The following is a 23,633-nucleotide window of genomic DNA, read 5'->3' as shown; positions in this document are numbered from 1 at the left end:
AAGACTCTAAGGGCAGGAAGAGTTATCTGAATAAAACACAAATGTGATCATTTCATTGTCTTATTTAAAAATTCAGGCTGCCAAATATAAAGTCCAAAGTCTTTCGCAGGCCATCCAAGGCCCTTTGTGACTTAGAGCAGGGTCTTTGCTGATCCATTGAGCTAGCAGATCAGAATCATGGCTCTACAGAATAATCCACAGCCATCTCTCACCTGGATAGAAGGTAAGGCCTCAAGCTCTCAAGCCTACCTGGTTCAGGCTAGATGTAGGATACATCTGTTAGCTCCAAGAATAGTTCAAACAAGACTTCATCGAGCCAAAAAATAAAGTAACCTCTATTCTAGACACACAAAAATGTGGGCTTCTCAATCGCACTTCAGTGATCAGTTTTCCCAGCTTCCCCCTATTTTAATGGGATTTGCATTAACATCTTGCATTAGTTTTCCACAGTTGAGCATTTCTTCTAATGAAGATTGATGAAATTTTAGAGCTCACAGGAAAGCTAGGGTGGGCAAACAGGCAATCTTTCTTATTTGTGCTTTTAACTTGGCCACTAGGTTCCAAATGGAAATAAAATCCAAAGCTAAATTTATCAGATTTGAAAACAGGGCAAGGTGGTACTATTAAAAGAACATTCATGGAACACCTACTGTATAATATGATGGAGAAATGCAGGAGAGGTATTGGGGCCAGGTAAGAAGGTAAGAAGAAGAGAAGGGAGACTAAGTTTGAATAGATGATAAATAAACTTAAAAATTGTGAGTCTCTGTCCAAAACCTTCTGTTCAACTGTTGCTTCATCCTGTGCACACTGTAAGCATCTCTACTTTACACATAAGGCACTGACCTGAAATTGAATAACTAGTCCACAGTCACAAACTTAAACACCATTTCCCCGAGGATGACTTTCTGACCCCGTAATCTGTTTTCCACAGTGTCTTAGAGCTTTTCTTCACAGACATTACAATGTATAATTGCTCATTTAAGTTCCATATCCATCACTGGACTACAAGTTCCAGGAGGGTGGGGGCTACATACATATTGTTTATCATCACATTCTTAGTACCTACTGCCTGACACATGGTGGGGGCTCAATAAATGTTTGTTGAAGAAATGAATACCCAAGTGTGCCAGGACAAGGAATTGATCTCAGATTTGGCTTCCCATCCTCACGTTCTTTACAATGCATACTTTTGGCAGATTAAGAGGCAAAGATAGTACAGCACATATCTGTAAAATTGGTGCTTAATTACATATTGATTGCAATGTTAAAGTGAGCAAACTCCGAACAAACACTGAGCACTCTGACCAAACCTGTAGGCCTTTGTGTAATTTTTAAAAAATGTCTTTCATGCTTCATGGCCTGTGGAGGCAGAGGAGATTCTGAGTTAGGAATCCAGCCATGTGGAAAATTCAGGACGTGGGCTTCTCAATGATGGACTTTACACACAAACTAAATTAAGTTTATGGACTTGTGTCTAAAACTGTTCACCCAACCCTTCATTCATTTATCCCTGGCTTAGCCCATGAGAAAATTTTATTATTTCTCATGACACTTGTTAGCAACATGGCTTGGTCTTTAGGCTGTAGCCTTCAGGGGTACAAGATGGCTGCCACAATTCCAGATAGTGGATATAGACAGCATCTGGCAAAAAAAAAAAAAAAAAAAAAAATAGCACATTTTTTTTTTCCTGTAGGTTCTTTAATTTTTAATTAGGAAGAAAACTTTCCCAGAATTCCCCTCAGGGAGATTTGTCCTGTGTTGCATCACATGCCCATGTTTTAGTGGAAAGAGGGCTGGCAAAAATGCAGTTCTGGCATTTTTGACTTCTTCACCCACATTCTTTTCTTGTGGGTCTGTCTTCTGTTAGAGGATAGCTAGAGCATAGACAGCCAAAGGCGTCTCACACAGGAGATCCTCCTCAGTGGAATGGACCAACTTAAGTTTTTATTAAAGGTTTGATTTTATAGTTGGTTTTCATATGAGTTGAAGGGAGATTTGATAAGTCAAATAATTTACTGGCTAAAATACCTCCCCAAACCAAAAACTTGCCCCTAAAAGTGTCTCTCTCTAGTATGCCCTACAATTTTTCTAAAAATTAGTTGTGTTGATTCTATTTCTCTCCCTTTCAGCAGATGGAGAACCAAAAGATGCTGTTTTCTGTACGAAAAAATGCTGGAAAGTCAGCTAGGGGTTAAATTGTAGGCCTTCAGTAAAATGCTATTTTCCCTCACTTTCCCACCCTCCATATACTTGGATTCCTGAAATTTCCTGAACACACCATGTTCTTCTTACCTCGTGCCTTTGCTCCCCTCAGCCCATTTAAATCTTATGAATCCTTCATAGGAGATAGCCATCAGAACTGGGTCTTGCAATCTTTCATGATGCCCCCTCCCCTCATCATACTTCTCTCTTAGCACTTATCACCATGTGACCTGCATCATTATAGCTGTGTTCCTAATTTCTTCACAATCTATGACCTCAAGATTCCAAAATATAATGTCTATTTATCTTGGTAGTTTTATGACCAAGTATACAGTTGATGCTTGAAGTAGATTCTCCCTCTTCCCTGTAGCTGTACCCTTTGCAGTATTACTTACAGATTCTACTTATCAATGGGAGGAATTAAAATTTCCCCACCCCTTGAAACAGGCTTGACTTGTGGCCTGACACAGTCATTGGCCAAAACAAGAGTGACAATACGTTAATTCTGAATCTAGGCTTCAAGAGGCCTCGTATGCTTCTGCTCTCATTTTCTATCATGTTAGCCTGGGCTTATTTTAACAGCATAGCAGAAGAGAAGGGGGTTGGGAAGGGGGACCGAGACCATGTGGAGAGGAACTCGGACTTTCCTAGTCAACGTGACAGCTGGTTGACCCCAAAAACGAGATGGAGAGCCAAGCTAAGATTAGCAGAGCTGCCTACTCAAATCAAAGATGACCTTACATACATCTATGAGTCCTCCAGAAACCAGAAAAAATACTTGTCTAACCTGTAAATACATGAACATAAAATATTATGCTTTTAAACTGCTACGTTTTTGGGTGGTTTGTTACACCCAGCAATGGCCTACTGATAACAAGGTCAAGAATTTATCGCACTCAAACCACTTTATATAATTGAATAAGAATTTCCATCCTTGGCAAAGAAGGGTCTAATGAGTACTGACCCAAATTCTTTATGGTAAAGTTACCATAGATAGTCAACAATCTAACACAAAAGGAGGAACAAGTCAATAAGAACCTAAGCTTTAAAAAGTAAGTGCAAATGTTATCTTTAAAGTATACTAGCTATGAATACAAGATGAAAAGTCCAAGTATAAAATCATTTAATACCAAGTACTTTTTATTCTTGAATAAAAGATTTTGATGTGCCTAGAGATAGGGTAGTAATAACATTCAAAAGTCAAATTTATTCAAAATGCCTTTCCAGCACTCCTTTATTGTTATGCTAATTAAACTTAATTCATAAATAAAATATCAAGTTGAGATGTATTTGGCAAATGTGGTCTATTATGGAACACTTAGTTCATGACTCCTCCTAGTTGGCTGAGTTCTTGATACTGCATGGTTCTCTGCCAGGCCACAGGGCTTATTCTCATGTTAAAGTAAAAGGCATTTGCCAAGAATCCTGATTTAACTATGTCTTCATACAACTATTAACAAATCGTCATGAAGTCTCAGCACTCTGGATATAGAGAAGGATCATCAGTAGCCTAGAGCTCCCTAACTCAGAATTGCAAATGTTGACTGGGGTCAGAGTGCTAATCTGAACTAGGAATGCAGAAGATATTTTTAGACTCCAACATTTGATACCAGCTAAGGAAGAAAATGTTATTCTACTTTAATCAGAATCTGAACAGATGTAATAGATTGCACTGTATATGCTCTTCTGTGCCTGGCAAAATCAGCTTTGCGTAGCTATAATTAAGATGAGCCAAAGAGAAACTCAGAAAAGGGACATATGTTTTCATTTCTCTTGGGTATGTGCCTAGGAATGAAATTGCTGGGTCATATGGTAACTCTATATTTATCATTTTAAGGAACTGCCAAACTATTTTCTGAATTGCTGCACCATTTTACATTACCATTAGCAATGAATGAGGGTTCCAATTTCTCCACATCCTCATCAATACTTGTCATTGTCTGTCTTTTTGATTTTAGCCATCCTAGCACATGTGAAGTCATAGCTCATTGTGGTTTTGATTTGCATTTCCCTAATAACCAATTATGTTGAACATCTTTTCAAGTGCATATTGCCTATTTGTATATCTTCTTTGGAGAAATGTCTTTTCAAATCCCTTGCTCGTCTCTAAATTGGCTTATTTATCTTATTATTATTGAGTTGTAAATTATTTTTAATATATTCTGGATACAAGTTTCTTATCAGATATGACTGTCAAATGTCTTCTCCCATTGTGTGGATTGTCTTTTCACTTTTTTTTTTTAAAGATTGGCACCTGAGCTAACATCTGTTGCCAATCTTTTTTTCTTTTTTTCCTTCTTCTCCCCAAGTCCCCCCAATAGATAGTTGTAGAGTCTAGTTGTAGGCCCTTCTGTTTGTGCTGTGTGGGACACCGCCTCAGCATGGCTTGATGAGCAGTGCTGGGTCTGCTCCCAGGATCCGAACCACGGAAACCGTGGGTCACGGAAGCAGAGTACATGAACTTAACCACTTGGCCACAGGGTGGCCCCATCTTTTCACTTTCTTGATGGTATTGTCTACAGCACAAAAGTTTTACTTTTTGATAAAGTCCAGTTTATATCTTTTAAATTTTGTTGCTTGTGCTTATAGTATCATATCTAACTTCTTAGTACCATATCTAATGTTGCCTAATCAGGGCCACACAGATTTGCTCCTATGTTTTCCTCTAGGAGTCTTACAGCTTTAGCTCTTACATTTAGGTTGCTGATGCATTTTGAGTTAATTTTTGTGTGTGATATGACATAGGGGTCCAAATTCATTTTCTGCATGTCGTTATCTATTTGTTCCAGCACTATTTGTTGAAAAGACTATACTTTCCCTCATCAAATTGTCTTGCTACCCTTATAGAAAATTAATTGACCATAGATACAAAGGTTTATTTTTGGCCTTTCAATTTTGTTTCATTGATCTATGTCTATTCTTATGCCAGTACCACACTGACTTGATTACTGTAGATTTGTAGTAAGTTTTGAAATCAGAAAATGTGACCCCTCCAATTTTGTTCCTTTTTCAAGATTATTTGGCTATTCTAGATCCCTTGCATTGCATATGAATTTTAGGGCCAGCTTGCCAATTTTTTTAAAAAATGCCAAGTTGGGATTTCGATAAGGATGTATTGAAACTGTAGATCAGTTTGAGGAATACTGCCATCTTAACAATACTATATTTCTGATCCATCTTTTTGTATTTCTTTAGATTTTCCTTAATATCTTTCAATGTTTTATAGTTTTCTTGTATTGGTCTCCTTTTGAAGACCTACTATACTTCTTTTTGAGGATTTACTATATGCTATCTGGTCTAGGGGGTAGAAGGACAAAACACTGTTTAATGCTGGGCGTTCCTCCAGTCTATAAGAAGCTCCGGCAGCTGTCTCATGTCTCATGTCTCCCGTCTCCCTCTACCCACCTCACTGTGAGTGTGCCATAGCTAGTCATGCCTCTGTCTCTCTCACAAACTCATGAAGGCCTTAATCTCCTAGACTTTATAGGATATGGTCAGCTTTCAGAATTTTAGTTTATAACTCACAGTTTTGTAATTAATATATTGTCAGGTGCAATTTATATACATTCAAAGAAGCCTCATAGCCTTGCCATTAGTTGATGGTTCATCACTCTTCTTCAGGAAAGTTACACTTCCCTCATTTCATTTTTACATCTGTTGCTACCTAGACCATTTTTCTAGATTGAGATTCTCTTAAGTCACTGGGGCTAAGAGATATAATTGGCATTTGAATAGTGTTTAGGAATGGGATGAAATGCCTACATTGGAACAAGTAGTCATGCAGGAACATACACTTTTCAAAAACCAAATCTATTTCAAGGTAGGATTCCTCCAAGGGAAGCTCTGCCTAACACACACAAGTGAGGAGAGATGATGGCAGAAAGTGAGTGAGCTCTGATGTGGTTGGATTTTTGGAAAGCAGAACAAGTTGACAAAATGATATGGAGGCTTTCCTGCTATGACATTTCAGGATACTGGTGAGAGAGCCATTTGAAACATGGGAGGCAGCATGGTTTTGTAGAATGTGCAAAGTTTTTAGTGTTATGGGATCAAATCCTGACTCTGAGAACGAACATGGCCTTGGGCAATGTTACTTCTCTCCATTGGAGCTTCAGCTTCCTTAAGTCAACACCACATTTCAGCATGATATGTCCAACTTGTGCCCCAAAATGAATGCTGGTGTGCTTACCAAGATGTTCTCCGTGGTCACGTTGTTGTAGTGAGGATTACGTTGGGGTCCTCAGGAAAAAAGGCAGTAGATTTTCCAGTTGCTTATCATACTGTAGGAGGAGAGAGATGAGTTTTGGGGAAGGTAGAAGGGGAAGTCAACCACCAGAAAACTCAAGGATTGGTGAGAAAGTGCGAAGTTTTAGAGCAAGCACTTCTGGAGGTGGTGGTGAATTGATTGCTGTACGTGATAAAAGGAGAATGAACTACTATTTTTTCTTCATTTTTAGGCTATTGCTGGGTGTCTGAGTTTCTGTTCCAGTTGTCATGTGAAAGTAACCAGAACTGGACTCCTGGACATGAATGATTGTGGTGACACCCCAGTGATGTGGGGACAGCAGATAAGAGTGACAGCATTTCAGATTGGCCAGGAGCAAAGACAATAGGATTCCTCTGCTTAGGAATCACTAGTAAGATTCCAACATATTTTGAAGAATTCAGCATCCAATAGCACTTGTGGAGTCCTTCAACCTCCAGGAGGCACACTGAGATTCTGGTTCCGGTGGTGAGGACAGGCAGTCAGAACTGGTCCTTTTTACTGATGTTTGTGAGGATGGAGACTATATATATATATATATATATATATAATCTCACACACACACATACATGTATATTGGAGGTATGTGTGTATGTGTGTAGTGTGGCAAATGTAATGACATTTAATTTGATCGAGTAAAATGTAACTTTTTGTACACTACGTTGGGAATTAGGGCATATATATGTTCAGAATATCTGACGTGGTAGATACTCAATAAGTTATGGTTGTTGTTATGGATTTCCTGAAATTGAGATGTGTTCTCATTTTTTTCTCTAAAATTGGATTTAATGTGTAGTAAAATCTAACCAAATTTGTATTAATCAAACAGGCTTACTTACCTCTGATGGGATTTCAGATTGGTAAAAATTTTTGACAGCCATTCCTGGACTCTGGGGAAGTCCAACATTCCTTTGTTGTAGGAGGAAGCAATAGAGGGCTCATATGTACAAAAATATAGCCCTAGACATGACTCAGGACAAAGTAACAATGGTCAATGGAATTTGATTGATTATTATATTAACCCACACTTTGTTCATAGACGAATGATCAGTGCTAAAGAATGTGAGATTGTTTACCAGGGTCCGTCTGGGTGTAGTTCTGATGGGCTTGGAAGGACTGTTCCTGATGACATATCCATTATGCTCCAAGAAGTTCCATTTCTAGGGTCTTTTATAGATCTAAGCAAACTCTTTTGATTGCATATTTCTGTATTTTACATGAAAATTAGAAATTTTTATTGTAGTTTGCCTCCTTTCCAATATTTCAATCATGAAAAATTTCACCCATAATCCTACTCTTTAAATACGAACACTGTTAATTTGATATGCAGAAGATCATCTTAAAAATTTTTAGAACACTCCCAGATCAAACTACCATTCAGTTTTTACAATAGTGTTTATTAGGATGAATTGTTTACTATTCTATATAGAGTTTACCGTCTTTGTGGAAAATGACAAGTCAATGGTGCCACAGGAGCTCAATATTTACTACACAAAATGGCTCAGCTCATAATGTATATTACTAGTGAGATCACTGTGATGTTGCCAGGATTTTTGGAACTATGATTGTTAAAATAAGAACCGTTATTTCAATGTATTAAATTGCATTAGGGAAAGTATATATTGCTTCAAATAATTCATATGTCAAAAGGAAAAACCCAAGAGAATGCATCTGGATATTGGGGCTTGTGTCAATTTGGGTCCTGGTGTGTATACAAGATTTATTGGGGAAGACACCTGTGAAGAATAAAGAGGCGAGGAAGCAGGAGTAGGAAAGAATGCCATCAGACTATGATGCAGGTCAGACACCTATGAAACCAGAGAGGGAAGGAAAGAGACTTGTGCGGGGAAGAGTCTCAGACTGAATTGCAGCTCTGAGAAATCCTTGGCCAGTCTGCGGCAGAGCTTAAGATGTGCTGCAAGCTCTTTGGGTTAAAATATATGACCTTTGATTTCTTGAGGAACCTCCATACTGTTTTCCTTGGTGGCCGTGACAATTTACATTCCCACCAACAGTGTAAGATGGTTCTCTTTTCTCCACATCCTTGCCAACACTTGTTACTTTTTGTCTTTTTGATAGTAGCCATTCTGACAGGTATTAGGTGGTATCTCACTGTGGTTTTGATTTGCATGACCCTGATGATTAGTGACATTGAGCATCTTTTCATGAGCCATATGATCCAGCAAGTCCACTTCAAGATATTTGTCCAAAGAAAATGAAAACACTAGTTTGAAGAGAGATGTACACCCCTATGTTCATTGCAGCATTATTTGCAATAGCCAATACATGGAAACAATATAAGTGTCCACCGATAGATGAGTGGACAAAGAAAATGTAGTGCACATACACACATACACACACACACTGGAATATTACTCAGCCTGAAAAAAAGGATGAAATCTTGCCATTTGTGACAACGAGGATGGACCTTGAGGGCATTATGCTAAGTGAAATAAGGTAGAGTAAAACAAGTACTGTATGATTTCACTTATATGTGGAATCTAAGAAAACATACAAAATGAAACAAAGACAGACTCATAGATACAAGGAAACAACTTATTGGATACTAGAGAAAGGAGGGCTTGGGGGCTGGGCGAAATAGGTAAAGGGGATTAAGAGGTACAAACTTCTGGTTATAAAATAAATAAGTCATGGTGATATAATATACAGCATAGGGAACATAGTTAATGATTGTCATAACTTTGGTGACAGATGGTAACTAGACTTATTGTGGTGATCATTTCACAATGTATATAAATATTGAATCACTATAATTTACACCTGAAACTAATAGAATATTGTGTGTCAATAAAAAACATATATGAACTTTGAAAATATTGCTAATCTGGAAAAGTCAGCTTTAAATGTTCTAGATAAACAGTCTTTCACTGTGTTTCTTAAATCTGAAATATTTTACATATAATACACATTTAAGAACAGAAACAAAACAACTGGGATAATTCAATATGTGAGCCAGACAAAAGTAAGAATATAAGCATAGAGGTAAGCGTATTCCCATGCCACTAAGGGTGTGTGTGTGCATGCTTCCGTTGAGCACCTCTTGTGCATAATTTGCTGACTTTTTGGCTTCTTATATTATCCCAGCCACTACTGAAATGCCTAGTTCCGCACGAGTCAGCTTTGTGCAGATGCTCTTGTTTCCTATCCTGGGACTCCTGACGCCACCATATAGGATGCCTATGGACACCTGTTTGGCACTTCCAAAAGTGCACACCTGCAAGCACAACCTAGAAGTGCAGGAGAGTTAATGTCTGTGGTCTTATTTTGAACAATGGAGGAAGGGACTTGATGGATAAATGCAGCCCCTTCTGTCCACTGGGTGGATAGTTTTGAAACTCACATGAGTGCAAGCACCCGTTGTCCGTTGTGGTGACCAACCAGATAACGTATCCTTGTATTGCCTTTCCCCACTTCCTTGATTCGTTCTTCTGTCCCCAAATCCTGCTCCCTGGGATCATATTCCCTAATGAATGTCCTGCACTTGGACTCTGCTTTCAGGACCACCCAGGCCAAGTGTTGAGGCAAAAAAAAAGCCTCATTTAATGGCAGAATAACATAATTTTTATGACTATGACTATGCTGTTATTGATGCAATCTTTATGAAAACAGTTGGATATTTAGAAAAATAGAAACATGTCAACTTAAACATATTGGGAAAAACTTCTTCATAAAAATATTTCTCCTTTGACTGATTTACTCAACGTTTTGTAAATGGTCTGTCTTCCTTTCCGGAACTTGGTAGGATTGTATGTCTCTGTGATCTTTGAAATTAGGCATGGCCATGTGGTTTACTTTAGTCAATGAAATGTAGGTGGAGGTGAGAAGGATCAGGCACAAGTTTCATGGGCCAAGGCATGATCTTCTGTATTTCTGCCCTCTTCCCATGGGGATAAGGAAATCTTGAGAATAGTTTTTCATCAGCATGGATCTCAGCGTGACAATGATGAGCCGATCCTACCTGTTGATCTGCATCGAACATGTCACATTAATAAGAAATACACTTCGTCACATTAAACCATTGAGGTTTTTCAGTTGTTTGCTGTGGTTTACACGTCAGAATGGACTAGGATATTATGCAGTGTCACAACACATACATGCGCGCGCGCACACACACACACACATACACACTTGCACGATGTACCAACCATTACTATAAGGATGAAAACAAAACAAAACAGTAAAGACAACAATCATGTAGCAGCCAATGAAGTGAGCTTTCCAGCTGTAGAAGAGGGATCATAAGTGTCTAAGGTGAAGACATGTACCCTGCTGAAGACCACCCAGCCAGCAAGTGGGAAAGCCACGATTCATGCTTCAGATTCCTATTTCTAACATCTAGAGCAGAGTTTCCTGGAATGGAGCTAGATGGTTGGTGATCCTTGACGACCTGTCAAGTCCGCAGGAGAGTCCTGTATTTTTAATTGCTTCTCTCATATATCTCACAAATATTACATTTAAGATTATCAATCATAAACAGTTATATAAATTATATAAAATGGATCCTGTTAACAGACTTAGCTTTATTAACTAAGAAATTACACATGTGCTAAGATGGACTGTATTTAAGAACACAATTATGAAGAGCATTAGATATCTGTGAAAATAAATGCTAATTTCTCTTTACTATTGTTATATCTATAATTTACTAAAGTTTCCAATCCCAAATAATGCAAAAGTAGTTCGTAAAGAAATGGAAGCATATGAAGTAGTGGTAAAATAAAAACAATTATCGCAACTCAAAATAATGCCCAATGTGTAAATACGGCCTAGTACTACAGGGAATATAAAAAGTGAATACGTACTGAAAAAGTGATTTGGCTAGTGTCACGATTTTCCATAAGCAACCAAGAAAAGATGAGGAAGAATCTGAATATGGATTTTATTGGAGAGAACCACAGTCCAATCTTATGAAATTGTCATGAAACCTTTAAAGCTTTTGTGTGGTTTTCTAAGCAAAGCACGATGATCACTCTAGCAAAACAATTTTATTTTTTCAGGAAAAGCATAAAATAATTCTTTGTAATACAAAATTGATTAATTGTTGCCATGACAAAAAAGAGACCAAAACAGTAGAAGCAACATTCAAAGTTATGATACTTACAGAAAATGCAAATACAATAGCCAGTCTTGCTAAGAAGCTTGTGAAACCACCCATAAACTTGAAAAATCAAGCTCACACACAAAGGACAAATTATAGGCACAATTTATTTATTAAAAAGACATTCTGGGCATTGGCTTATATCAATGGCATACAATGTGGAAAGCAATTACTGTCACTTATGTGCTGTCAGATAATTTGCTTTTATTGTTGTACAAAACCAATTCAAGAAGATGTGTAGCATATGAGGAAGAAATGCCAGGCTTCGCTCTTTGTCTCATTTATTACTAAAAACTTATTTTGTGGGCTGTTTTATCAAGGAGAAATCTTTTCAGTAATAACTAAGTGAAAAAAGGTGCCTTGGGATCAGTGTTGTCAGAACACCAGTTATGAGCACAACAAAGAAGAGCATTGCTACATGGACGAATTGCACTTGAATCAGATCCGCACACTTCTTTATTCACAGATAACAGTTGTGGGTCAATACAATGCATGAAAGGTATTCTCTATTTGCTTCATCAAAACAATGCTCTCCTTTTTTGAGTCAGAGTCCCAATAAAAACCAGATGGTAGACTCAAAATAGGATAATTCAAGGAAGATTTATTTACAAAGGAAGTTTTTTCAAAGAAGTGGTAGGAAACCACAAGGGAAACTGCACCAAGCGAAGGCTTAGTAGGAGCCATTAGTTGTTACAATGTCTTTACTCCTTTGTGTAGGTCCAACAGATTTTGTACAATGACTACACAAATATTGTTGACACAGAGCTAATATTGAGAGGGTTCCTGTATCAGACTCCTCTTGAGCAAAGTCTCACGTCATCTCTGCCTCACTTGATTCCAGCAACATCTATAGCCATGAATTTCACACTGACTCTGTTCTGCTTTTCACCGACATCACCTCTTCCCAAGTTCGCATTGTGAGTTTCTTGCTTCCTGCCTTGGTCTTCTGATGTCATTCATGTGAGACCCTGTGAGAGCCCATTGGACATTCACACACTCAACTCAGAAGTGTGGGGGAGTTAATGCTTAAGGAGCCATCGTCACCCAAGTGGAGCATGGAAGTCAATGGATGAATGCTTTTCATCCCTTGGAGAAGCAGTTCTGAGATGTACTTCACATGCTCCTCAGAAGGTTCCGACAACATTTAACATCAGCCACCTAGAGCAGTAAGTCCACTCAATAATGCATCCTTGTGCTGGCTTTCCCTCCTTCTCTATTCCAATGTAGACAATACCTAGAGGGAGATCAGCAACTTCCTTCAAGAAAGGAACACAATTCCTGACTCCCATGCCATTAGGGCCCTAATTTCAGGAAATGCCATCTGTGGGAGAGAGGGACATATTAGGACTTTTGGAGGCACCATTTTCCCTCTGTAGGTCCAGACTTCCACACATAAAGTTGGAAAGGTCCTGCACATAGGGTGAGGGGCTCCAAGCCCAGGGGAGGTGGTCTCAGCATGTATCCAGGTTAAGTTGTGTAATTTAATGTGTAATGTGACTGCAAGTTACGACAGTCCACTTAAGTCTCATTTATCCTCCACAGTCCACAAAATCTTCATTTATCATCCTCAGATTCTCCAGGACAGTAGCACCTGATTAAAAAACGTTCCTGAACTCAGTGCCACAAAATCGAAATAGGAGTTCGTGTCCTAATATTTCTTAGACTTGTGTTAACAAGCTCTAAAGTCCACCCGGTAGGAGATGACCTGTTTTTCTTCTTTTCTAGCAGCTTGTCGAATCTCAGGTTTATCCTTAAACATTGATGTTTCAATGCCAATGATTTTCCCATCAAGGCCTTCATTTGTGGAAAAATCTTTTCTAATGTTTTTGAAAACTTCCTCCTCCTTTGCCCGTCTTTTTCTGAACAGCCTCTTATCTAGAGGAATAATCCTAAAGATTCAAGGCCCATGTCTCATCTTATCTTATGTTTTCCGTGGTTTAGTTGTAGATAATGGGAGATTTTTAAAATTCAATTTTAAAAGATAGTATCTTTAAACTAGCTTTCTTTGGGGTGGATATTTTAGGTGGGAAGTAAAAGGACTTTAAAAGATCAGATATTTGGTTCATTTTAGGTATATCTTATTTGAAGCATAACTGTTTGTCTTGTTTATTTGTTTGCTTGCTTTTCATCTGGTAGTCTTAATAGGTGATTTTAATCCATTCATTTTTGTGATAATTACTGGCATATTTAGACATTTCTAACAGCTTATTTTGTATTGTCTTTTTATTTTCTTTTCTCCTCATTGCCTTCTCTTGGCTTTATACAATTCTATTCCTTCCCCTTCACTGATTTAAATTTTAAACAGATAGTTTAAAATTATATTTTATAATAAAGTCTATAGTTACACAGTATATAATTTATGTGCTGGTGTTTTCTCCTTGGGAGGAAACCAAAGATAATCAAAGTCACCCTTTCTGTCTTTTCTAGTAATGTTTATAGACTTAGTTCTACCTTTCAAATAATATTTCAGTTATTAGTTACATTTACCAATATTTTACTTAGTGTTTTGTTTACCATTTGTTCTGCATTCCATTCCTTCCTGTCTTCTTGCTGTAGCAACTATTTATTAGATCTTACCATCCATGGATCGCTGTTGAAAGAAAGCTTAGTCCTTTTGCATTTGAAAATGCCAATTGTTCTCTTACTCTTGAGTAGTAATTTGGCTGGTTTAAGAAACCTGTACACTGGGGCCAGCCTGGTGGTGTAGTGGTTAAGTTTGCGCACTCCACTTTGGAGGCCTGGGGTTCGCAGTTTCAGATCCCAGGCGCGGACTTACACACCACTCATCAAGCTGTGCTGTGGTGGCATCCCACATAAAATAGAGGAAGATTGGTACAGATGTTAGCCAGTGACAATCTTCCTCAAGCAAAAAGAGGAAGATTGGCAACAGATGTTTGCTCAGGGCCAATCTTTTTCACCAAAAAACCCCAAAACTATATACTTTATATTTTCGCCAGAATTTTGAGAATTTTAGTCTATTTTCTCCTGTAATATGGCAATTAGATTAATATAATCTACAGACTATAATAAAGTCTATGCTTTTTCTAGATGTGGATTTATTTTAATTAATTCTACTTAGATCTTGGTTAAAATTTTTCTGGAAATGGAGAAAAACATAAGTCTTCAGATTGAAAGTTTATAGCGTTATTTTTGAGTATTGCTTCAATTCTCACCTCCTGGAATTTCTGTTAGACATATGTTGGGATTTCTTTAATGTTCCCACTTCTCTTTCACATATTTTCTACTCACTTCTGGGCTGCTCTCTCAGTGCATTTCTCAGGATTAAATTTTTGTTCAACTGTCCTACATCTGGAGTTTATCCCATGTATGTGTGACTTTGAGATAGACTCAGAACTGTCAAGGCCATTTCTCAGGCAAAACAACAAATTAATAAAAAACTCACTTCCCATCATACACACAAAATCCCCCAGTGTAAGTTGAATTATGCCAGTAAGAAGTAGATATGATCACTATTTACTTTAAATAATATTTTCCTACAGTGGTAATTTTAAAACTTGCTAAAATAGCTCTAAGTCATAGTATTTTAATTTTACCTAGAATTTGGTGAACACTTTCGATCCCATATGCGGGTTTTCATCTCAGGAGAGTTTTATTCATTTGTGTTATTTTGCTGCTGCTCTTATTATTTCATTGTTATTCCTGAAGATCTGTAATTATGGAAATGAGGAAAAAATGGATATCTACTCTTTCGCCTCATCTTGATATTTACTTGGACCCATTTCCCCCACATTTAAGAACTTATCAAGTGTGCCTTCTATATTGCTGATTCTATTATTTGCAGTTTGAATACTATTTGGTTCCCTTCGAAGGCAGATTCAAATTATTCTACTACATTTTTAGTTTTTTTTTCCTTGATTCTTTTTTCTCATCTCACCTCTTGAATTTCTTGTAACTTTTTGTTTCTTTAGGGACCACATTTTCATGCATTTTAGTGAGGATGACCAGTCATTTTTCCTAAAACAATTTTATGAGTTTTATAGAAAGTAATTTTTAGGAACTTTTCTCCTCTTGAGTTTATAATGATACATCTTTTTTGCAGTATGCTCTTCACTGGTGAGACAGAAGAAAACCAACATGAGAACTTTCTGGACTAAAGATGTGTTTACATTTATGTGTTGTGTGGATTGCATTCAGCCCTACTTAAATCCCCTTGTCAGATCTACAGTTGGAAGGGAAGCAGTCTTGCATAGTTCCCTACCCACTTATGGGGGTTTCAGGACTTTTGTCTTTACCTCAGTTCAGTAGTGATGGAAGTGTCTTACTCTTCCCTCACTGCATGGTTCTAGGATATTCTATATTCAGAGGAATATCATCTCTATTAGAACACTGTGTGCAAGAGAAGTGAAGAATCCAGTGGTGGCAAATGCTGGGATTATAGTTATATAATTGGTTCCAATGCTTCCATTTTCTTTTCGATTATTTTCTTGTAGTTACGGTTTTTTTCTCTCTAAAGATTGGCACCTGAGCTAATAACTATTGCCAGCCTTCTTCTTCTTCTTTTTTATTCTTCTCCCCAAAGCCCCCCAGTACATAGTTGGAGATTCCAGTTGTGAGTGCCTCTGGTTGTGCCATGTGGGACGCTGCCCCAGTGTGGCCTGACGAGCCGTGCCATGTCAGCGCCCGGGATCCGAAGTGACGAAACCCTGGGCTGCTGAAGCAGAGCGTGAGAACTTAACCACTGGGCCACGGGGCTGGCTCCACAGGTTTTGAAAATTTATAGAAAGATGTGCTGATGGGGTCCAGGAGGGACTCTACTTGTAGGGAATGATTTTTTTTTTTAGAGATTGACACGTGAGCTAACATTTGTTGTCAGTGTTTTCCCCTTCCCTCCTCTCCCCCTCCCCACCCCAGTAGATAGTTGTATTTTCTAGTTGCAGGTCCTGCTAGTTCTGCTATGTGGGACGCCACTTCAGCATGGCCTGACTACAGGTGCTAGGTCCGTGCCCAGGATCCGAACCAGTGAAACCCTGGACCACTGAAGAGGAGCATGCAAACTTAACCACTCGGCCACGGGGCCAGCCCCACTTGTAGGGAATGATTTTTGAGGTAAGGAGTCAGCTGCTAAATAATCTTGTTATGTAAACTTTTATCTGTAGTCTAGGGGCAGTCTGTGGGGGAGGGCTGTAGCATATATCTACTTCCATGCTGGTGAATTCCCTCTCTAAGGACACTTTATACCTTTATAGATTTTTTATGGGAAGTTGAGAAGAACTGCCCCAGAGACTGTCAGAAATCACCATAAGTCCCTTATTACTGCTTTAAAAATCTGCTTGTTCTTTGTTCTTCTCACTCCCTCTATGGAACTTTTCCATTATTGCTCAAATTAATCTCTCTAAAGTGATCATCACTTCTCTTTTCAAAGCCTCCAGTGATTCTATTTCTGTAGCAAATGGGTAAACTCCTTATCCTTGTTTTCAATGACTTATACAAGAGTGGAAGGGTAGGCTAAGGGAATTTATTATTATTTTTTTTTTGCTGAGGAAGATTCACCCTGTGCTAACATCTGTTGCTAATCTTACTCTTTTTGTATGTGAGCTGCCCTGACAGCATGGACACTGACAAGTGGTGTAGGTCTGCACTGGCGAACAAAACACAGGCCACTGAAGTGGAGCATGCTGAGCTTAACCACTAGGCCACCAGGGCTGGCCCAGGAATCTTTTCATAGCACTTTTATATTGGAGCTTAAGTTCTGGTCCAGTTTGCCTCAATTCACTTGAAAGTGTCAGGTGTTTTTAGAGTATTCCTTCTTTTGGTCTGTGCAGAATGCCTTCTACTTTCTCATCTGATAACTTCTTGTTCATCCTTCAATCCTCATTTGAGATATCATCTTTACTGTGACATATCTGAACTTCACACAGCTGGCTGTCAGACCCCTCATGGCCCTTTGCATTTCTTTTATGGTATTTATACCATCAGTTAACTTTTTGAACAGGAAGTGAATCTTTAACTTTATCAGTATGTCTGCATAATGCTTAGTTGGCAGTGTCTTATACTCTATAGGCTTCGTAAATTCTATTCAGTACTCTTGGTCTTTGGGTCCAATTATACATTGAGAAGTCCTAGAATTTTCACTTGTGGTTGTAACCACATTAACCCAAAGTCTTGCATTCTGTGGCTAAAGTGTCTTTTTTCACCTTAAATGGATTTCCCCTCCAGAATTATACGGAAGTTAATTTGTCTCTCTTTTGTAAGTTAGCAAAGTACATTACCCAATTATTTTTTCAGCAACTGTAAACCTGTCTGATCCTGTAGACCCTGGAAGGGCCCAGAAAGTAAGATCCAATAAGTCTGGATCTCTACGCAAATATCCAATGCCCTTCTGGATTACAGCTAAGACACAGATTTAATTGCCTCATTACACACCACTATGAGCAAAAGAACAGATATATATGTAACTTGTCCAATACAAGATTGAGGATCCTAAAGCTCTTAGTGAGCAAGAGACAGTAAGTGACACATAGTTAACTCTCAAAATTAAGTAACATTCTGATATCAGATACTTAACGTATTGTTCATGACTTTGTGAAACATCCCAGGACTTGGTGGATTGGGGAGAATAGTTTATCTGAATCGACCTCACAGAATAGCCTCCAAATACTTCACAGAGTTAGTGCTTATTTACTTGTAGCAAGAACAAAAATTTGTTTTGCCAAGCAAGATATGTCTGAATTAGATTTAGAAAGATCACTTTGCTGGCAACGTGGAGGCAGGGCTGAAAAGGGAGAGTGGAGCCAATAGACCCGTCTGAAGACTGCTGATATAGTCCAAATGACTGCAGCCTAAACTAAACGCAGCACCATGAGAATGGAGGTTGGAGAATGTATTGGAAAGATGAGGTAGGCTAAAACAATGCTTTCCTTCTCTGTCTCACCTCTTTATTTGCCATTTTCAAAGGTGGTGGCCTGCAGGCTTTCTAGTTTGAGAAGTTAAGGCACCAATGTTGTTAACTGAAAAACAAAACAAAACAAAAACCCACAAGAAAAGTAGGCTGCTATCCTGGTTTGTTTCTGCAGAAGCACTAGGAGATGCCCTTCTCCCCACCTGGGGCTGTTAGAAAATCACTAGAAGGGTGAGACAAACAAAGAGAAGAAAGATTGGGAGCCTGACATTATGTAAGTTTGGGCTAGGAAAGCAGTGCAATTTAGACCTAGGAGTTTTGGAGTTATTTGATTCTCAGCATAGTATACCTCTTGATTATAGGAAAACTACTGCCCCTGGAGTTGGAACAAATTAAGTTTGGGGCCACAGGCAGTTTCATAATTGTACTACAAAGCAATGGTTGTGGATGGAAAGATCGTTCTTGGTTTGGAGGCATACTGATGAACTATGGAAATGATGAGACTGAATACACACTCTAGGCTGCGTGGAGTTCTTGCCAAGATGTGCAGAGAACATCAATACAGGTTTGCTAGGGATTTTGGAGGAAAGTGATTATTCTGCAAATATGAGATTAGTTTAGGAAAGGATGGCAATCTAAAAAGTGTTCTCTCAGTCCCTTACCTTAAAATTTTACAATAAGGTGGATGAAGAGTAAAAGATGTGGCTAATTTATCTCAGGAAGAGGCTCACAAGCCTTAGCTATGAAAGCACAGCTCCAAACCTGAGCATATCTTCAGAGACATGGGCCCAAATATTGGGTCAGCCAACAGGGACGGCATTCCTATTATTGGAAAAAATCATGAAGTATCCAAAAAGTAGACTTCTGAGTTTTACTAAGCCCAAGGAAATAACCCTTTACCTCTGGCCAAGTGAGGATGATAACTTCAAATAACGAATATTTAAGACCCATCACTATCAATCTCTACCTTTCCACTTCAGTTTATAAGTATCTCCGTGTTGTGAAAAAGAAGAACATTTCAGAATTTTGGCCTAATTAATCTAAAGCATTTTGTAACTGTTACAAACATTTACGAATGTCTGCATGTACTCCTAAGGTTTTCGACTATATATTAAAGGGCTGAAAAGATCTCACCTTATAAAATAACCTCTAGCATAAATAAAGAGATGTATGAATGGGTGATAGATAGGAGATAAATTGGTTCATTTTGAACAAGTGATAGATGGGGCTACATATATGAGGTTTTAGCTGAAGGTCCTATTACCAAATTTAGGAGCGACACTGGGGCCTGACCAGTGGCGCAGCAGTTAAGTGTGCACGTTCAGCTTCGGCAGCCCAGGGTTCGCCAGTTCGGATCCCGGGTGTGGATACGGCACCGCTTGGCAAGCCCTGCTGTGGTAGGCGTCCCACATATAAAGTAGAGGAAGATGGGCATGGATGTTAGCTCAGGGCCAGTCTTCCTCTGTGAAAAGAGGAGGATTGGCAGGAGTTAGCTCAGGGTTAATCTTCCTCAAAAAAACAAAAAACAAAAAACAAAGTCTTTAAAAATAAAAAAAAAAAAGGAGAGACAATAATGACTTCCTAATTAAGCAAACCAAAACAAGGAAGTAGGATGCTGCTTCTCAGAGCAGAGATAATAAGAAAGCGACTGAGAAAACTGCAATTTCCAAGACACTCAATAGTGCTCTGGTGACCAGGGCAGATGAAGTGACTCAGTAGTATATAAGCCCCAACCACACATGGAGGAATTCAGGAGGGGCTGGCAGAAAAGCATAAGTGCAGGATTCTGAGAAAATATGGGCAGGTGGAGGCAAGGCAGAACCCCTTGGTTTGTTAATTGTTGTGGAGAAGATAAAACGATGTAAATTATGTAGTAAAGGAAAAACTGTTTAGGATTCAAAGGGTTAAAAGCCACTCAGTGAAAGTTAGGAGACTAAAAGTCCAGGGAGGCCTGCTGTCTTTGGCCCTCTCAAGGGCACATCCAGGCTTGCTGGCCTGAGGGTTACTTTTGCGATGATAGGTGGGCCCTGGAGGGCATGATCAACCAAGGGCAAAAGGAACTGTGTGATCAATGGAACTGGATAATGAATTGGAATTGTCTGTAACTTAAGCCACTCTACAAATGTGTCAGTTGGGTCCTTCAGACAGCAGAGGCAGGGAAGAGGTTAGGAATGAAAAAGATGTATTGGGAAGTCATATCCATGAAAGGAAAATGGAGGAGACAGGATTGGGCAGAGGGAGACATCAGACCATGAGGCATCTCTGACAAAGTCTCTGCCAGCCCAGTGGTGAGCTCCTGAGCAGAGGTTGTCCACTAGAGGGGTCCTCTGTTGGGTAGAGTTGGTAAGGCTCTTGTACCACATTCTTGCTCAGTCATTGGCTGGAACCACTCCCCTAGAAGAGCAGGATCTCAGCTCAAAATGTGAGGCAGATGTGAAGGAAGCCATCAGCCAGTCACACCCCTCACATCTGGGCAGTCATTTCCTGGAGGGAGCTCTGAATAGCACAACCACTGTTCACCTCTTGTGCCACAGAGTTACTTCTCCATATCTGTTTGGGAGCAGCAGCTAATCCAGGATTCCAGTGAACCACTTACACTGAGGGGTAACTTAGAAGGAGGTTGGTGGGACATATTTGAACTCCTGTGCTGCAGTTGGTCTCAGGGCTGCAACTGATACTTCCTCTTCCACCAACCATCCTAAATTTTCTTTACCTTTAGCTATCATCTCTGCTGGGGGTGGTGGTTTAATTCCTGATGTGATTAAAATTTCATTCCTTAGTGGCCTATGTCCTTGGTAATCTTATTCTTCTTAGGCTAGGGTTGCTGCATTCATCCATTCACTGTCACAATTAGGCAAGTGTTATAGACTGAATGTGTCCCCCCCCAAATCCATTTGTTGAAGCTGTAACCCTCATAGTGGTGGTATTTAGAGGTGGAGTCTTTGGGAGGTGATGAGGTCATGAGGACAGGCCTTATAAGTATCGCTATAAGAAGAGATACCAGAGAGCTTGGTCTCTCTCCACCATGTGAGGACACAGCAAGAAGGAGGCCATCGGAGAGCCAGGAAGAGGGAGCTCACTGGGAACTAAGGACCACCTGAGTTCCATATATATATATCCCTGCCTCGTTGGGTAAAAACAACCTTACCTCATTCTGCTGATCAGGATCCATTACTCCTGCTGATATGGTGACTCCTCTTCTTGCCTGATCATCTGTGGGCATGTCCAAAGTGCTCAGGTGTTTGCTGTATCTTGTAGCGCAATGGCATTCATGCTGAGTTCCCTGGCAAGCGTGCATCTTCCTGGATGAACAGAAACTCTAACCCTGCAAAGCTTAGAATTATGGGGATGAAAATCACAAAGTTCCTCAGTGGGTCATGGGAATCATTATAAGTAGAGCCATTCCTGCTTTCACCTTTTGCCTCCAGGGCCTATTTATTTTTCCAATTGAGGACACAACCAAAAAGGGGCATTGCATCCTCTCCAAGAATTGCCCCTGAGCTGGTACTTCACCTGCACCTCTGGCAGACCCGTGCAATGTGTTATCAGGCCAGCAGATTTGGGGTGGCGCAGGATGTGATATGATCAATGGATTCCATGGACATGGGCCCATACTTCTTCTGCTGTGAAGTATCCCCATTGGCCAGGGGCTATGTTGTGTGGGATTACATGGATCACTATGGATCAGATATTCTGTAAATCCCTGGAGACTGGTGCTGGCTGTGAGCTGGAAGGGCAAATTCACCTGAAGTAAACATCTATTCTTGGAGAGGGATCAATAACTTTTCCAGGATGGCAGTGGCCCACTTTAGTCAACTTGTTACCAAGTGTCCAATTGGTCTTCTCAAGGAATAGAGGCATATCGGGGCCTCAGCTTTGTTTTCTGTTACTGGCAGGTTAGATATCAGAGCTGGCAGAGGTGAGATGACCTCTGATAAATGGAAAGCTATGCTAATGGAACCAAGTGTAACTTCTTTCTCTGCCACTATAGTCTCTTATTCACATTCCTGCCAGGCCAGCATTGGGTGGCTGCTGACAAAAGCTAACTACTATCAATTGGCTGAATTATGTAGTCTATCTGATTGTTTAGTGCCTCTTCTAGGGTGAATGCTTTCTGGTGGGCATAAATATGTTACATGAAAATTTTAAGCGTTGTGCCTATTCCTATATGCTCTTCCACATTCCTCTATTCTAGACCTCTTTTTCTTTGACCTTCCAATCTTTTTCCTACATATAATCTAATCTTGATCCACTTCACCTTCCACATAAAACAGATGCCAAATGTACTCTTCAAAGCTCTGCCCATTGAGAGAATTTTCTATTTCCACTGCCTGTCTAGGCCATTCCTGAGTGAGATATCTATATATGTTTTTGGCTTGCATCTACATGCTGAGCTAACCTATCCATAAGTTAAACTCATAATTTTCACTCATTCTTTAAGCTTGTTATACAGGATAACCTTGAAACTATCAGTTTGAGCTGCAGAAGGAGTGCTGGTACGACAATGGTGGGTGACATGAGAGTCTGGGCTATCTGCTCATTGTGCTTGCATGAGCCCATGGTTCTGCATGTGCTTGGTCCAAAATGTACCATTTCTACATCACTATGTATTATTACTGAGACTACCAGTTTTTATGACTTTGAGGGTCCTGGTAGGATCCAGCTCATTATGAACATTTCTGGATGCATGGGCACTTGGTTTCCCATGGTCGAGCACTCATTGCTATAAAATCCCAGGAACATGCCAAGTGATATTTGTCAAAAGATGGGTAATTCTCTGCTGCAGATGGCTTATCCTTACTCTAGAAACCCCAAGGCCTCTGTTGTGGATGTATATGGTTGTTTATTCCATGTGAATGCCAACTGTGTTTGGCTTTCTTAATTGGGGTAGAAAATAACCCATCTCTAAATCAGTAGCTGAATACTATGTAACTGCTGTACAGGGACACCATGACCAGCATGGAAATTATGATTGGGGCTACCACTTGACTGAACTTACAGTTAGTCTGTGGTCATTCTCTAGGATCCATCTCTGTCCATTGGTGTCTACAGGAGACCTATAAGGAAATAAAAGGGACATGTGGTAGGAACCACCACTCTTGCATCCTTTACATTTTTAATTGACACTAACCTTTACGACTCCCCATCCCCCATGAAATGTGATATTGTTTTTGATTTACTATATT

Source organism: Equus caballus, chromosome 1, assembly GCF_041296265.1.
Source record: "Equus caballus isolate H_3958 breed thoroughbred chromosome 1, TB-T2T, whole genome shotgun sequence".
Classification (NCBI taxonomy): Eukaryota; Metazoa; Chordata; class Mammalia; order Perissodactyla; family Equidae; genus Equus; species Equus caballus.
The sequence above is the reverse complement of the archived record's forward strand: the minus strand, read 5'-3'. Positions refer to the sequence as shown.